General features: G+C 39.9%; 1 protein-coding gene across 1 annotated transcript in view; it reads right to left on the reverse strand.

The window, feature by feature from the left end:
• LOC112553703 (serine/threonine-protein phosphatase 6 regulatory ankyrin repeat subunit B-like) overlaps positions 1-6,721 on the reverse strand; it is a 13,027-nt gene extending 6,306 nt beyond the window's left edge. Inside the window, exon 1 of the mRNA XM_025221096.1 lies at positions 6,355-6,721. The gene's annotated coding sequence lies outside the window, so the exon portion shown is untranslated. The remainder of the gene's footprint in view (positions 1-6,354) is intronic.
• Positions 6,722-14,174: the final 7,453 nt, after the last annotated feature.

Consider the following 14,174-nt stretch of genomic DNA (forward strand, 5'->3'; position numbering starts at 1 on the left):
TGGCTTTGGGTTCTTGTGTGTATTTACGCACTAGACACTTTGCCGGAGGGTCATCTGCTGTGACATCTTAGCGCAATCAAAAAAAAAAAAACAGCAACAAATGTCAAACAACTCTGTAACTGAGACAGTTCAGGGCCTGTTTGAGACCGTTTCTGGCTGATATACTTTTAAATGCATGTGATTGCTCTGATCAAATATATTCTTAACGTTATAACTGCCGATCGTCGTGTAAAGGGCGATTTTAAAAAAGCTATTTTTCTTCTATTTAGCGCATAAGAATGTAAGGCCACGTTATGAGAACACTGGTTGATCTTTGATCTTCTTCTTCTCTACTTATAGAATGCATTCTATAAGCATAGAATTGAATTGCATAAATATAGATCAAATGCATTAAGTACATATAGAATGAATTGTATAGCTATAGAATGAATTCTATAAGTATAAAAGGCCTTTTATAACTAGAGAGAGAGAAAATTAGACAAAAATTTCCCTCTTAGCATCCCATAACAATCTGTTTAACGCCAATGAACTTAAAACAAATATGGACAATACAGTTCAATCGGTCATGGACAGACAAAACTAGCAGGAAAAGGAAAAAAGATAAAAGGCCTTCAAATGAATGACTGATTAAAACTCAAGATTGTTGAACTGCCTGAGAAATTATTAAGTTTACAAAAAAGAACATTTGAAAACAAGTGCATCTGGATTGTTTTCCCTCCTTGATGAGTGAGATGAAAAAGACAATGACAGTGACAATTCTTTATTTATAAAGGTGACAGAATGTGAATAACATGTTCTTTTTACATCAAGGGCTTGAATTATAAACAATTTAGAAATACTGCTAGATTATTACAAAAACAAGGCAAATATAGTGAAGGTGAGTAAAATTTGTGATCAAGCAAACAGGCTTAATTACATACTTAACCAAGCGGGCTTAACATTATATTTTATTTTGTGGAAAGTTGAAGAGATCCACAATAAATTTGATTCTGCTGAATTTTGAAGAAGTAGTAGGTAGTGGTTTTGTATGTAGTTCATGGGTTTTGGGTTTAAATTTTACACCATGTAAGGAAGATGAGGAAGTGGTCTCCTACTGCCACATACTTCGATTATGGTGTGTTGGTTTCTGATAAGGATTTGGTCAAAGTTTGTCATGCACTATAATGACTTTTATTGTGATGATAACTTTCTTCATGAGGTGTCATAAGCTAATCTGTTCCATCCACATTTTATTAAGTTTTAAGGTGTCAAAATTTAAGTCCCTTGAAAAAAGGTATTTTTTAGCTCAGAGACGCAGGGTATACGTATCTAACAAAGTTGAAGTGGTCTTCACATTCAGCTAGTTCATTAGTTTCTGTTTCTAAATAAATCCACAAGAATTGGAGTCTTATTTCTCAGCTTTATTTCTAGCTAGATTGATTTTATCATAGAATCAATGTATTTTTCTAGGTGATACAAGTATTTAGTCTTGACTGACTGCTTATGTAGGTGACAAATTGAGATTCATGTTTGTATTTTGGGTGCTGATGTTCTAATGTATAACAGGAAGCAAAGATATTGTTATCTGATATGATCTCTGTGACCTGGGCTTCAGATTGAGCAATGATGTTAAAGGAAGTTTCAAGGTTGTGTGAGTGTGATTATGACTTTGTATATCATGTTTATGGCATTATGTTTTTATGTTGTGTTAGTGTTATAACTTTGTGTACCATATGTTTATGGCATAGTTTTATGTTTAAGATACCTACTTGAAGCACATATTTAGTCAGCCACGATGGACATACTACATGACCTTTTAGGCAACACTGGTTTGTTTTTGGACATTAAGAAATGCATGTCTGTGCACATAAAATCTTCAGAGAGAGCATTTCAATTCCAGGTTATGTATAAATCAAAGAAAATAAATTTAGAGGAGTTCTAAAAAAAACAAAACCACAGCGGGATATAAATAAAAAAGGAAAATGCACAATATCAGCACTTGTAGGAAAGTGAAAGGTACACAAACAAATTCCATTTAGGATAGCAAAGTGAAGTGATGAATATAGGATAATGTGAGTCAACAGATTGACGGTGGCTTGGGTGTATCAGTATCTAATGGCTCAGTGAAACGACCCACTGTTGGTTGGCGATGCATCTTCAGGCCTGTTATTAGTAGGCTGACGATGCTCGCCACTACATCTGAGTACAACGGGTTGTTCAGTGAATGATAGCGGGATGGGTGGGCTGGGGTAGTGTGCCCTGCGTTCTTTTTTCCAGGAATTTGTGACGGGAATAATTGGATGGTCTATGGTAAGGGGGGCGAGTCGTGGGATGGTGTTTACGACCAGGGAACACAGGGAGGGTTGGAAGGTGGGTCTAGTTGAGCGACAGTGTCTTTTTTTTCTGGTCGTGGTCAGAGGAGCAGAAAAGCGACCTTTGATGTTCACCGCAAGCGAGACCACTGTTCCCTCTGGTGTTGGAGTGAATACCATCTCTAATCCATCCACTGTTATCGGTCCCGACAGCGCGAAAAAGGGCCAAATCATCATCAAACTCGGCCCCACCTTGCTTTGAGGCGACTTGTATGTTTTTCCTGAAGGATTCAACGATGCAAGACGAAATGTGCGGGTGCCTGTCCTTGCTGGGCAGGATGGACGATAGCAATATCCTCACTCTGGGGAATCGGCGTTGTTATCGGGAATGTCAATCCCGTCTGCAGTCATTATTCCGATGTGTGTGAAGGTTGTGGTAATTGTGTTTGTAGAGCAGTGGTGCAGTTCCTCGATAGTAGTGCTGCCAATAGTTTCTCTTTGTATAGACCAAATAGTGGTGGTCCTTGGCAGGCTCACTGTCTACTGCCTTCTTAGCCTGATGAGGTCCAGCAACAACTCAAAACGCCTTTTATATGTTTCTGCATTAGAGCGCACGCCAAGACTTTGGCTTTCTTTGTAAAGTTCTCTTCCTTCCCGGGAAAGGCTGGAAAGGGAGTTTGATGTTATATTGGAAATCTGTCATAGAGGATAGGATGAGTGTTTAGGTTTATGCCTAGAGGATGTTAAAGCATTGGAAGATATAATTGATGTACGATATATCTTCTTGATGTAGACTGATGTTCATTTGCCTAACCGGCATGTAGGTGTCTGCTCTCCGTATTCTTTTGGGTCGGTGTTTGAACTGTTGATCTTTGCTTTTTGTTGCACCCCTTGCCGTTGTTCTATCCTATAACTCCGCTCATGATTCCTTCTTCATCGTCTAACGAATCTCAAACAATGTACATGTGTCATGAATCCGTTTTTGTTTGTTTATTTTTGCTATTTAGTTTGCTGGCTTTGTTCTCTCCGCTTCCCCGAAGCTGTTCACGCTTGAGGTCCCACCCATCTTCCCCACTTCCTTCAGATTCATGATATAAGTGGTTCATCGGTGTAGACTGACCCTTCTGTCATCAGTATCTACAACCCACGGTCCGGCGACACAGCTGTCAGCCCCTGTAAACAATAGTTAGGACTAGCTGTCCTGGATTCAGATCTCATCTCGGCCACGCGTTTCTTTCTGTTCATATGACCTGTTTATAGGACTGGCTGCTTTGCCGTGATCTAGCCTTATAGCTGCTGACTTGGTATAAAACACCAATTTACAGTCTGCACCTTTTCGTTCGTTTTGTTCACTGCAATGGTGTTGATGCAACCTCTGGGACAGTTATCTACATGTTTGCCAAAAAAACAAAAACCAGCTGTGTGTGTGTTGTTGTTTTGTAAATCCCTTTGAGCCCGCGCGCTATAGAAATTGTTGTTATTATTTAGGGAGAAGGGATTTGGTCAGTCACGTTTGCACATCAGCGCTTACTGGAAAATGTAGGTATTCCGGTACTACGCTCAGGTATATAGGGTGTGAAAGGTGAGGAGAGTGCAGCACGAGGGCGGGCCGGTAGAATATCCAAAACCCAGGCCAGGTGACACACAACAAACCTAGCGGTAATGGTTCACAACAAATGAGTACATAATGGCGTTCATTTACCGAAGTTATTGTGCCAAGTAAAGCTGTTTTAATTCGCTCAAAATAAAACTTTAAAATCGGCTTTCCTTTGCAGGCATCCTCTAACGACTACATCAGACATGTCGGCCGTGTTGCTATCTTTGTATTTTGTACATATGCGTTAGAATGTCACAGGCTGCCTCTTTATAACGCTGTTATACTTGATAAATTAAATTTCAATCAAACTAACCTACGCTGAAAAAAAAACACTTTACATTTTGGAAGACGGGCCGCATCCGGCCGCACTTCGCCCTGCTGTAGCACAACACCCATCCGCTCTCGACCATCCAGCAGGGCAAGGGGGATGGGAGACCGTTAACGTGTGTTCTGTGATACCTTGGCATGTAAAGACGAGATGATCAGGTCACCCTGAAAGAATATCTCTTATAAGATCATATGCAGCGTCTCTCAGCTTAATTTTGATGTTTTTTCGTTTTTGGTGCAGCCACGTTACAGGGGCTGAATGTCTCCCTTGGTGTCCGCATTTAAATTACAACTACGCATGTCGTGTATTTTCAATGAAGGTTTTGTTTGATTTTAATCTTCCAGCAGACTTTTATCTGGAGTTGAGTGCCAGAATAGAATCTTTGCAGCTAATAATTTAAGAGTCCGGAGAGGGGTGTGAAGGTGACCGTGATTTATCAGCATGTGAGCAGGTCCTTAGGTTTGTGTTTTCTGACATTGCCTTGGTAATGAACATTAAGCGCCAGGCTGCCCAATATGACTGTAAAGTTTAAGACACTTTTCAATGGAGCCAGATTGTAGGTGATTTTTTCCTCGATTTCATCTTTGCTTAGGTATAGCAGGTTTTGTGAGACATGATGTCTAGTATTAGGGCCCATCATTAACCTATTTCTAATGTGGCTGTTGCCACAAGTCAATCAGGAAGGTGAACATGTCGATGGGAGCAAGATGTACCATCATCTTTCATGTTGTCTTTAGTATTGTCTTTGTAGGTGAGAACTAAGAAATGCACATCTTTTACCAGTGTTGCCCAAATTAAGCCATGAATCCAAAGTCTGTACTAACACTTTACCACACTCAGTATACTCATGTGCTGGATAAATGCATCTTCTTACACTGTTTATCCTTGTTACATGGAGCATGACTTGCTGCCATCTTAAGAATGTGGGAGAGAGGAAGAAGTTCAGCAAGCACGCTGTGACAAATCTACTGACTACTTAAACAGGGACATTTGTTTGGTGCAAATGTCACTAAGGACATTGGCTACAGACCTAAATGTTCATGTATAAGTTAATCTGAGAGAATTGTTTATGTTTTTTATTCTTTCAGATGGCAATGGAAAACATAAACAAGATTGAAACAGAGCATGCTCTCTCTCGTACATACACACACTTGGCAGATCATCAAAGTAGCAAGTGACCCTCTCACATCCTATTTTATATCAACAGGCTACTGGAAGTAAGACCAGCTTAAATTATCTCTGTTGAAGGAATTGCTCAACAGGAAGAATACTCTCAAACCACTAATCAAAAACTCTGATCATGTTAAAATTATTTGTAGATATTTTAGCCCTCTCTCACAGTCACACTCTCACTCACACACAAACATAAAAATGGAGAAAAACAAATGTTTAAGAACCTAAGTTATGAAAAAAATGTTGTAATGTTAATTAGTTGGTTCCTGAAAACAGCATTTTGAATATTGAGATCAACAGTGATTAGTGACTATTTATCAGCCCAAGAAATAAAAGCTCAGATAATCGTAAGCATGAGAGTTAGTCTATTTCGCAATGTTGCTGTGTTGTGCACATAACCATTTCTCAACAGTTTGTACGTTTTTAATGACCCTATAGGCAGAGACTCACTTGAAAGTTTCAGTTCTTTCTCAAATGCACTACATACACATAATGTTCTCCCTGCTGTACCTGACCGAGACAATGGTTATAGAGCAACATCTTCAGGTTAATTGAACATATATGTAGTATGTTCATGTATGGTATGCATATGCATGTATAGGTTGGACAGCAAAAAAACAAATGTGCAAAGAAAAGCAACTCCCATAATGTTTTTTAACCTTCCCAAAGATATCTTAAAGTTTTTTCATGTGATTTAGACTAACCCATAATATGGTATACAGTTTGCAATGAGCTTGACTTATAAAAACGAAAATAGATAATACTGCCATATCAATTATATATACATATAGCGAAATGTAAATACTGCACTGGGTAAACAAGTGCTATTAAGCTAATTCCGCACTACTGTATTCACTTTAAATAAAAAGACCTAAACACACACATGAACAACTTTCAAATAACAAGAATAAAATTTACTATTTTCTGCCTTACAGTGTGATCGTCAATTAAAAACAAAGACTCACCATTCATATTTGACTCCGGCATGTCGTCTGCCTCAATGCCCCATTGCCAACCTCTTTCAATCCATGCGTGTGACTGTAAACAGCCGGAAAGAAGGTTTAAATATAACTTCTAACGACACGACGATCCTGAAGTCGGGAAATGTGAGAAGGCTTCGGTCGGACACGAGCGATCTGCTTTCAATCAAAACTCTTGTCGTCAGGACAGTTTCTTCGCAAAGGGAAAAAGGGTTTCCCACAAAGACACTTGCCGCCTAAATATGGCTCTATCTATATAGAAACTTAGATAACTTCCTGTTTCGCCAGGCCCCCAAACACTCGAATCCACTTCCTGATGTCTTGTCAAGCAGAGCGAAAGTTGCTACCAGCTCGTCGGCGGAAACTAGAGTTACTTCCCTTTGACTACCATTGTTGTCGTTACTTGCTGCGATGTTTTCACTGCCTTCGACCTGCTGCGCTTTATTGATACCAGAAATACTGAGAAAAATGAAAAACATTTTTACCTATTTTTTTTAAAGAAAGCTAAATACCCTAATTTGTATTCATAATAATTATTAAATGACTATCAATTACAATAATCCCGAAAAATGTTGTAATGCTGGGAACATTTAAAACAGAACAAAGAGAACAATAAACAAAAAATATTAAAGAATTGCTGAGCTTATATGTAACTTGAAAGGTAAAACTGTAAAGAAAAAGATGGAAAAGGCATCTAATTTTTAAGTAAGCATAGCAATATATGATGATAAAGGAGTTATAGTGGTTAAAAAGTAACCACCTCGATCTCTCCGCATGTTTACATTTTATTTAATCTTTAGATTGTCGCTCACAATTTTTCATATTAGGTTCCTTTTATTACATCGTTTATAAAGCACTGATGTTTTTCTTTAAGATAAAGGGATCGAGTTTATAGAAATTCTACAAGGTAGCTGATTTTAAAGAAAGTAACGTTTCACACAAAGACAATTAAGGCATTGAGAGCGTCGTTCAAAAAGTTCTAAGGCTCACACAGAAAGAAGAGCCATAGCTATTTTTGTTGTGGTAACACACTACCACTTCTTATAAACTAGAAAAAGTAATACAGGTTTTTGTTTTAATTTGTGTGAGGATTCCCCTTACTATGTAACTGTGAAGAAGTGGCCTGCTGAGTTCAAAAGACAGGGGCAGCACAGAAGATGACCCTCGGTCGGGTCGTCCACAAACCTCAACCACTGATGATCAAGTTGATGCCAATCACCGTATGATTTTGGATTACAGATGTCTTACTGTCCAGCAGATAGATAAGTCCATAGGCATCGGTTATGGTTAAGCATACACTGTTTTGACTTAGATTTTGGGGATTCGATCGCACTCCTTTACTGACACTTTTAACTGTTCTGGCATTGTAAACCATTGTGGACCATTGTGGACTATGCCGTTTTCCATTTTTGATTTACTGATCACGTACATGTTGAGTAGATTAGATTCTGGATGTATTGGCTGAGCGATGGCAACTGGTGATGAGATGTGTCTGTGTCATCCTGCATCTTGCTCCCTGCGTGTCACTGTTGTCGTCTTCGCCTCTTCAGTGCCAGGACCTGTGGTCTTTTCTCAACTGTCTTTCCATAAAACTTCAAATTCGGTATTCCGATGAATCTTTCTTTCCACGCATGGTTCCTCGAGCATTTTGAGATCAGTGTTAAGACTAAATACTCGCAAATTGCTATAATCTCCACGTCTGACCTTTCAGTGCACGTGATGCCAGTCTGCCGTGTGTCTGTGGGTTAGTGCGACCGAGACATAACATCTCAAATGAGTTAATTATAAAAACAAACACGCTAATTCTCGTCGCTTCCTTTTAATATTCAGCCCACCCACCAGGTGATCCTTTTTTGTTGTTGTTGGGTCTTTGTTTTCATCATGTAAGCACACGTGCATGACCTCACGTGAACACTTCTCACATTGTCTTTTCCAGTCGATAACACTTATCTTAGAGTGGCCGGAACCTCGTTATCGATTTGAAGCGAGAAACGCGGATAAAGGAGAAAGAAGGGTAAGGCATTCACTAGACCGTGACGTGTAATAGTCCGTTGGGGCATGCGCATTAAGGCTGCAAATTTTATTTCCGGCTGGCGCCTTAGCAAACTTACACCAGATCCCCGCAGGCCGTTGTAAGTGTATATCGTTCACATGACGGCTTCGGAAATGGTGGATAACTCCATCAGATAATGTAAGAGGCCCTTGCAACAATTAGCCACTCCATGCCATGGCCATAAACGTAAATTTGTGATAAGGACGAATGTAGTTACACATGAAGGGCCGAGGAGGCGTTTAACGAAAATGCCACGTGCGGAATTCTTGACAATTACGTGCAAAAACTTCGCAGGATGGAATGAGATCACTGTAAAGTAGGTTTGATGCTGATATAATCTTATATAATCTTGCTAACAAGGCAATCTTCGTAGATAAGGAAGGTATCTTTCCGTAAACAAATCTCAAATCATCAAAATTCCTTAGCACTCCCCAGTGGATGTGTGTGTGAGAGAGAGAGAATGAGTGGTGGCGGAAATCATCCTTTTATTTATTGAACGAACAATATTAAAGGTTTATTATATTGCTGTTTCGATTGTTCGATCAAAAACACGCTGAAGTTGATTGGCTTCATTGTAATGCATATAAACTACATAATTGATAGTAGTTTAATTAAGCTAGCCTTATTCAGCTTAATCAAGTTGTAAAATTATAAGCTAAAAAAAAATGGCTTCTCTCTCTCTGCAACACGTGCAGAGAGAGAGAGAGAGGGTTGGGGGCTTCGTAGCAAGGATAATACGAAGAGACACTGAAAGACACAGAACAGTGACTAACGACAGATAGAAAATGATCAAAGAGAATCACATAGTCCCTTCAAACAACTGTTGTGTTTGTGGTGTAGTACAGTTTGTTTGTTCAATCTGTCAACTAACTAGAAATCAGGAAGCAGAAAGTGGGAGGTGGTAGGGGAGAGGATGATCACAGCTTCTCTAGTAGGAGTATTTCTGTGAAGTTGTTATACTGGACATACTGAACAGAAATTAAGTGTTTATTCAGTAAACGACGCTGCAAGCGATGTATTGACACATGTTAAGCAACTACAAAGCATAGTTGCTGCTTAGACCCCGTTTTCTGCTACTTTTGTACACCTGACAAAAAAATAAGGAAAGAAAAACTCTGCAAAAGACTGGGTTATTGCACTTTTGGGGTTTCAATTATGCAAAAGAACAGAAGTTTTACTGCCACTGATATGAATGAAACATACACAATCCACCTCATGGTTTGAACTTCAACTGCTCTTGAAATATCTGCCTTTCAACATGGATGCAACTTCACAGAAGAAATCTTTAAACTAAAAGCGATAACGAGACCGAGCATTTAGTTTGAATGACATTAGTGTGAAGTACCCACTTCATCCTCCTAGCCTCCTCCTTCCCACAATAAAACCGATTAAAAATTGCAGCCGAGGTCTCAGGCTTGTCAGTAAATAAACCCGTCTTTCAATTTCTTCTTCTGGTTAAAACCTCATCACCTTTAGAGTCCGGACATCGATATGTGCTTCGATGTTTCTCCACGCGTTTAACATCAACAAGGGGTGGCGCAGAGCATTATCTAGCAGAAGGTAAATTATCTTGTGCATTATCTTATCTCCAGTCGGCGCTGAGTGAGGAGGTACAGCAGGCAGCTGCACAAAATGGTTTGTCTTTTCTTCCAATTCAGAGGGGTGAGTCTTCCTACTTGGGCGATGACTGACAAAAGGCATGTACCCCTTTCAGAAGGTCTATCGTTCAGGTTTCCTCGCTACCCTTTTGGCTACTTCGTGGGAAGAGGGGTGGGGGATGTTCTAGTCCAGGGGTAGCCAACAATGGGCCTTCCTGGACCATTTGTGTTGCCCGCGGGACATGTTGATACCTGGTCTATATTATCGTGGATATGTTACTCAGTAAGTTTGTATCAAACAAGTAGTTCGTCGAATTACTCAGTACCCTTGAAGTAGCTCTCAGAGACCCCCTGTTCTAGTCAATACTTCTGGAAATAACCACTGCTACTTTTATAAATTCAAAATACTGATCATCACACAGTCAAACTAAAAGCCAGAAAAGGTGTATTTAAAGTTGTGACTCAAAACAAAACAAAAAAAAAAACAAAACAAACAAACTGAGATGTAGTAGAGATCGAGAAGTTAAAGGAATATCAAGATAAAAGTTTGTTAAGGTAATTAAGGGCAACAGCCTGACTCAAGTTATTAGGGTGTAGCTCTGTCAATGTACTCCCTGTCGTCCTGTGTTCCGGGCGATGAGACAGTTTTGGAAAGGGCATGAGGGGGAAAAGGGGGGGGATGTCAGTACTGCTCACTTTTTAAGCGCACCGTGAACTTTTCTTTAAAAAAAGAAAAAGGTTGCCTACAGGTTAACACACTTTGGAGGATTTTGCTTGAACACCATACTTTGTGTTTAAGGCAAGTTCCCTCCAAAATGCATTCATTGTTGGTTCTCTGGCCACTATCCAATACTTTTTCAAACTTCTTGTTCATCCTCTCTTTTCTATTTTTTTTTTTCATTCCTCTCTGCTATCAGCTGCCCCTGTAGCAGACGGAGTCTGTTTACAGCTACAGTATCTTGAGTCGTGTAAATCAACACATGAGGTCAATGGCTTTCTGTTGGACAGTATAAGAGAGATAACCGGGCTTCGAATTCCGTTTTCCGGAGTGGCTGTCCTTGTAATCGTTAAGTTTCAAACCAAGATCGATCCCAAAGAACAAGAAAAGCTTTAGTTTATATATTTCATTCAGTTTGAGTAAAAAAAAGAGAAAAGCTCCAGCCAGCAAGCTGTTCATGAGAGAGGGAGAGAGACGGAGAAAGAAAGGGAGGAGAGAAGGAAAGGAAGGAATAGCGAGAGAGGAAGAGATAAGGATAGAAAAGAAGAGAAAGGAACAGAGAGAAGGGAAGAGAAAGCGAAATGGAACGAAAAATAGAGAGGGGGGAAAGCAAGAGAAGGATAAAGGAAAGAGTGGAGATAAACTTGCCATAATTATGCATTAAAGCTTTTGGACATTTTATATTTCATTTTTTTTCTTTCTTCTCTCTAGTGAGTTTTATTTGTCCCTGTCCTTAAATCTTCATTCACATATTATTTTCCTGATTGTTTATATTTTCTTGTTATTTCGTTGTTTTTCCCCCCTTGTGGTTCAATACGGCAATTTGTAGTGCAGAATTTGCATATCATTCACAGGAGTCAGCATGTCAATGAGAAGTTTAAAAAAAGGGTAAACACCAAGAAAGAAAGCTGTTTTCACTAGCTTTTCAATGGCTCCTAAAAAGAAGCGAGAACAAATGTTTGTTTTGGAATGGCCGTTATGGGTAGAATTGAGCAGGGCTGAAACAGAAGCATATCGGGTGCAAGTTCCATGTGTCAACGGAAAAAAAATCTTTTTCTGTGCAGCTTTTCTTAAAGGGAGTTAAGCGTCTTAAAGGGAGGTAACGCAGCATTGACAAAACCTGCCTTAGAGGCCAGTTCTTCTCAGAAGAGTCTTAAAAAAGGGGGAAAAAATAAAACACACACAAGGTAAACAAAAGGTTGGGTGGGGGGATTTAATTAAAATGTAAGTGGTAAAAGTTACTATTAATGAAACCTTGCGAAACATTTACACATGAGGCTGGGTCTACTTTGAGAAATATTGGAGACTCGGAAACTTTTCTTGACTTTAGTAAATACAAAATTTACATTTCGTAACTATGTCGAAAGGATTACTAGGTCAGCTGGTGCCAAATTGACAAGACATCGTTTAAAAACGGCAGATAAATTAGTTACGAAGGCAGTATAAGTAGGTTTCAAATGGTGTTTTAACCACATTTTTTAACTTGCAAGTCTAAAATGTTCACTTTGAGGTGTGTGCTTTGAAATTAATTAATTAACGAAAGTTTCAGCAAAACAATTGCACTTTTTATTTTATTTACTTATTTATTTTGTTAATATCTGCTGTCCAAAAACTCCCTTTTTCTGGGAGATTGAAGGAGGTACACTTTATGTAGTGTTGAGAGAACCCAACTCTTTCCCTTCTATTTGTAAGTATGTACCAACCTCTGGACTTAAATTGACCAGAAGCTGATGCGAAAATGTTCCTGTTGCAGGCAACTACGACCTCAGATGTCAGTAGATAACCTCGAGGTCCACGACTTGCCTTTGGTCTGCAGCTTTTCGTTTCAAAACAGTCGCCGAAGCACAGATCGGAGGCAAAGCAAGCCCCGAGGGCAACGAGATACCTCCAGTTTATCATTGCTACGGCGCTCACTCTTATCGGAGAAAGAAATATGACCTGTCGAGGGAAAAAAAGCGACCTGATACATCTTCGACATGATAATCTTCATCCTCTCATTTCGTAACAGACTGCAGGACTTATTAAATAAATGAACGAGCAAATGAATGACCTTAACGGTCCGCAGCTAATTTGTAACAGCAGATAGACAACCCCAGCGTCCGGTGAGGGAAGGTTGTCTTATCTTGCCGCAGAACCCCTGCTTCCGTTGGAAAAGGCTTCGCCTGCAGTGCGTCTGTTTGGCAGCGCCACCATCTGCTATCGCCAGGATAACAACAAAATGACGGCCATGCTTTCAGAGAGAGAAAGCCCCCAAGGGAGCTTTCAGGCTCTTGATGAAATCACGTATAAAGAAACTCTTCAAGGGGAGTCTTTTATTTTGCGAACAGGAGGAGTGAAAAAAAAACTTTCTACGGCTGCTTCCTTGCAGGCGCAACACCCTTGTAAACAAACCTATCATGAGGTCAACATTTTCCAGGACCACCACAACAACAATCTTGAAACTGTTCTTAGTATTAATTTATGGCGTCTTTGTTGAATTTATTTTTTCTCTCCTTCCAAACTTATTGAGAAGAATGATGCGTGGTTAAGAAAGCTCTTGTTTGGTGTACATACTTTCCTAGCAAAAGTCGTAAAGTCGATTTTCTCTCTTTTTCCTATTCCCTTCATCTTTCCTTTATCTTTTTTCTTTCTTTCCTCCCTTCCTTCTTGCAAGAAACTCTATTTTAGCTTTCCTCACGTTTCCTTTGGTTTTCTTCTCTTGGCTCTCCTCTTTCCCCATTCAGCCCCAACCTCCATGTCTCCTCCGCTCGGTCTCGCAGCTGCCCCCTATAATTCTTTTAGTCCCCCTGACGTGCCGTGTTTTGGCTGAGCGGCACTTTCTAATTGGCGCGCGACACGCTTCGCGTGGAGTTCACGCCTGTCGGACAATTGTGCGTCATTGCCCATTATTGTTTGAGCGGTGTTAACGTGCATGTGCTGGTCTGCCAGCAGGCCGAAGGTCGAGTTGTTCTGGGCGGCAGACGTTTCTATTTCCGGTTCCTGTGCATGTTCCATATTGTCTGGCTACTCGATTAAGAAATTACTTTCCCGTTCTCTCACTCCGCAAGCGTGCGAGAGCGGCGGATAAAAGAATTTCCGCTGTTTGGTTGGCACAGACGTAGGTTTTGGGTAGTGTCAAAGGTTATGACCTTTTGGTGATGGGCATCCAAAACTCATCACGCATCTTTTGAGGTGGTCGTTTGGATGTTACACATTTTCTGCATTCATTTACATATTATTTATTAGATTATTTGAAGGATGGGCTGTGATTAGCTGAGGTGCAAACGATTGCTTCGATCTATTGAGCTTGAGACAGATGAAGAAAAAGTTGAGGAGGTTTCCATACTTCTTTGTAAGTAGTAGCATGTTTAAGGAACAGGCGATCGTATTTTTTTCTTCTAATTCACCTATTTTGACGATCACAGATTTCAAATCGTCTGAAATCACCCAGTTTTAA

Source organism: Pomacea canaliculata, linkage group LG13 (assembly GCF_003073045.1).
Source record: "Pomacea canaliculata isolate SZHN2017 linkage group LG13, ASM307304v1, whole genome shotgun sequence".
In the NCBI taxonomy this organism is placed as follows: Eukaryota; Metazoa; Mollusca; class Gastropoda; order Architaenioglossa; family Ampullariidae; genus Pomacea; species Pomacea canaliculata.